Source organism: Thermobia domestica, chromosome 17 (genome assembly GCF_964235325.1).
Source record: "Thermobia domestica chromosome 17, izTheDome1.hap1.1, whole genome shotgun sequence".
Classification (NCBI taxonomy): Eukaryota; Metazoa; Arthropoda; class Insecta; order Zygentoma; family Lepismatidae; genus Thermobia; species Thermobia domestica.
The window spans coordinates 145,601,883-145,606,068 of NC_137470.1; the positions used below are offsets into that span (position 1 = coordinate 145,601,883).

The following is a 4,186-nucleotide window of genomic DNA, read 5'->3' on the forward strand; positions in this document are numbered from 1 at the left end:
CATTTAATTTGATTTATCACACTTACAGGTTAATCTATCGCAGCATTTTCAAGAGAAAATATCAAATAACTTCTGAGCACCGTTCTTAAATTTCTTTAATTTGGCTCTTAATGGGGGATATCTCGTTTCTTAATGGGGTTAATGATCGTTTTGCATTTTGAGTTATAATTCAAAATCATATTCTTAATTCGAAGGCAAGACAATACAGGAAGAGAAAAATGAAATGAAATCTTTAAGTTTTACGTCCCACGCTTATGCCGGTTAGGCTAAAGGAGACGGTGATGATGAGAGAAATGGTGATATGAAGAAAGTGGGTGGAAACGGGAGAACCCCGAGAAAACCCACGAGCACGGTGTTTGTCCACTACAAAGTCCACACGGCGCGAGCTGGGATCGAACCAGGGACCTCAAACACCAGAGGTGAACGCTCTACCACTGAGCCACCGCGCCCCCACAACACACGAAGAGAGGCTCGAAACCATATCGTTTCTACTTTATTTGAATTCAGCAATGTAAGCGCCGCCTTCAGAAAGTCAGTGATGTGCATTTTGCATCCAGATGGGAAAAAGTGATATTCTCTTAAAGTTTGAGAGTTCTGAGCTGGGATCAACACGAAGGTTTCTCGTGTGTTAATATGGTAGCTATGAAAGTTAGTTAAGCTCTTAATAGTTATTTGCGTATATTGAAACCATGTATTTCAAGTTTTATGTATTAATAGTAGTCTGGTAAAATGTTCTTATTACCTAAAACCATTTTATTTGAACAAAAAATTAGGCACTTTAGGGCCACGGAGGCCCGGTTAAATATTGTTTTAAAATCAACATATTTGACATGGCTTCATTTCGTACCAACGCACAACTTTTGATAACTACTCAATCCTCAATATCTGTAAAAAAAAAAAAAAAAAAAAAAAAAAAAAAAAAAAATTCGGACCACCCTATTACATGTCCAAATCTTGTAGTTCTTCAACTTAACGTACAGCAACAGAAAAAGTAAATTTTATACGTTCTTTCCGTAATAAGTGTAAGAACTAAAGAACTGTATATCCCTTTCGGCATCCGGGGTTTTTGGGGTATTTTTTAGACTTTCAGTCAAGCAGCTACTGCGTCGTCACTGTTTATCCTAGGATCATGGTTTATACCTCATTCTCTTCAGAATAGAGCTGGCTTTCAAATGGTACTACTTGCATGCTCATACCATATACCAGGAGAGGTAAAAATGATGTCAACGGGAAAATTTCGGGGATTTTTTTTCACACTTTGGGCCCCTCTGGAGCGGCCCTGTGTGAACGTAGAGATCTCAAAAAAATCTCATAAATAGTACTTGGTATACTGAATGTGTGTGTGCCAAATTTCAAGTTTCTATCTTGAATACTAAGGGCGGGAGAAATTTTATCAAGAATTCCCACAATGCCCCAAATTACCGCAAAACACCATGATCTCAGGTAAAAAAAAAAAAAAATCCTGAGACACCTCTATTTACCCTAGGACTATAATCCGCCAATCATTCTCTTCAGAATAGAACTGCCTTTCAGGCGGTGCCATTCATATGTCTCCATCATGTATTTAAGGCGGGAAAATCCCGAAAAAATGGATTTTTTGGTCTAAATATCCCTTTTTTCAACTTTTAGTCCCTCTGGACCCCCCTGTTTTAACGCAGAAACCTAAAAAAATCTGTTAAATACTACTGAGTGGACTGAATGTTTGTGCACAATTTCAATCTTCTACGTGCAAAAATAAGCCCGCCAAAAAATACCGAAAATTTCCCATATTCCCCGATACAGAAGTATATTTTGATAAAAATTCCCTGACACATCCCTAATTACCCTAGGATCATGTTTCGCCCATCATTCTCTTCAGAATAGAACTGCCTTTCAGACGGTATGACTCACGTGTCTCCATCATGTATCTAAGGCGAAAAATCCCGAAAAAGGGATTATTTTGTTCTAAATATCCCTTTTTTCAACTTTTAGCCCCTCTGGACCCCCCTGTTTTAACGCAGAGATCTGAAAAAATCTGATAAATACTACTAGGTGGGCTGAATGTTTATGCAGAATTTCAATCTTCTACGTGCAAAAGTAAGCCCGCCAAAAAATATATATACCGACAATGTACCATATTCCCGTATACAGAAGGATATTTTGTAAAAATTCCCTAAGACATCCCTAATTACCCTAGGATCATGGTTTGCATATAATTTTCTTCAGAATAAAACTGCCTTTCAGGCGGTACCATTCACATGTCTCCATCATGTATCTAAGGCGGGAAAATCCCGAAGAAAGGGACTTTTTGGTTAAAAAATATCCCTTTTTTCAACTTTTTGCCCCTCTGGATCCTTTCTGTTTTAACGCATAACTCTGAAAAAAATCTGGTGGATACTACTCGGTGGACTAAATGTTTGTGCAAAACTTCAATCTTCTACGTGCAAAAATAAGCCCGCCAAAAAATAATGAACATAGGCTTAATAAAAGAAAATATATTTTAGAATTATGACGTAATCACCTCCTATGTATCGACGCAGGAAGATGTGAAACCATACGTAAGTCTTCTACAATGCCTCTGGACTTGGAAAAAAAATGACGAAAAAGCTCAAATAGGAGAGTTATAACGGAATGTACCATGAAACACCCGTATGGTACAAATTGTACCATCGGATCCCCAAAGGGATATAGGTGATCAGGATCTCACATACAGATGGACGTATGTAACATAGGTATATGTATGTAATATACAGACGACTGTTTGATGTCAGACATCCTGCAACGGCATGATGTAGTATCTAAGCAGGAAAAGTAGGTAGCATATAGATAACGTATCTCCGTACTGATTTACTAGTAAATATATGGATTCCGTATGTTTGTACAATATACCGCTATCCGGATAACGGATTTTTCTCAGTGCAAGTGTGGGACGTAAAACTCAAAGATTTCATTTCATTTTATTACCAGTCTTGCTCTCGTTCTGTTGACAGACGGATATAAACGGCTCTTTAAAATTTCTGGCCCTCGTAGCTAAGCATTTTTGAAGTGGGAGACCTAGATTCGATTCCCAGAAGGAGCTCATGTATCTCAGATCCCACGTTAAGCTGTAGGTTCATGTCTCATATAGCCTGGCAACTGAACGGGACGGTAAACTCAAGTCCAATCCAGGGCCGCGGTGGCTCAGTGGTAGAGCCTTCACGTCTGGTGTATGGGGTCCTTGTTTCGATCCCAGCTCGCGCCAAGTGAGCTTTGTGGAAGATAAATACCGTGTGCGTGGGTTCTCCCGTTTCCTCCCACTTTATTCATTCCACCATTCCATTCATTTCTCATCATCACCGTCTCCTTTAGCGTAGCCTACATTAGCGTAGAACGTAAAACTCAAAGATTTAATTTAATTTTGTGTCCAATCTTGCTCTGGTTATGTTGACAGACAGACAGACAGGTATGACATCTCTAAAACTTCTCGCTCTCGTGGCTATAAGGATAGCATAAGCGCCTTTTTCGTGGAAGACGTGGGTTCGATTCCCAGCGGGAGATCATGTGGCTCGGATTCCACGTTAAGCTGTAAGTTCACACCTCATACAGCCTACCTGCTGAACAGGACGGTAAACGAAAGTCCAATTCAATGCAATTAAAGACTTCAGATACTTATGCATGACATAGTTTAGGAGTTTTATAATTGGGATTATAATTACCGTTGCAGTATTTAGAAGTTGCTATAGACCGAAAGCTTTTTTTTTTTTTTTTTTCAAAACTCCGGACATTATTCTTCCCCCCGTAATCTGTTTTGCTTATACTTAATGCGTACAGAAACAATTAATAATATCACAACAATGTGATTTTAATATCCGTTTAAAAGAAGAAGAAGAAAATATTTAAATCCAATGATAACAGAAACTGCAGTGCACTGCGAGCTGACAATGAGGGTGATTCTGCTAATCGTAAGTCTTTACATATTTAGATATTGTAGTAATATTATAAATGTTTATTTCTACGTTTCTTAGAGCCGTACGTTGAATAATTCGTTCATGTTGTCCATGAGTTGTATAATGACATTAAAGTAGTAATTGTTGCGGGATTTATTTTTCCGTCATTGTTAGTGTTGTTGAAGAGGTGTCGTTCAATACTTAGTACATAAAACAAATATAGTTGTGTACATTACTTATTAAAACTCTATAAAAGATAGGATTTTGGCTTTTGAATACAG

The 4,186-nt window shown here is 38.1% G+C and overlaps 1 non-coding gene across 1 annotated transcript; it reads right to left on the reverse strand.

Moving 5' to 3' along the window:
• Positions 1-377: 377 nt before the first annotated feature.
• On the reverse strand, positions 378-449 carry TRNAQ-CUG (transfer RNA glutamine (anticodon CUG)). Its single transcript has one exon. It is a non-coding gene; the product is annotated as a tRNA-Gln (tRNA).
• Between the last annotated feature and the right edge of the window lie 3,737 nt (positions 450-4,186).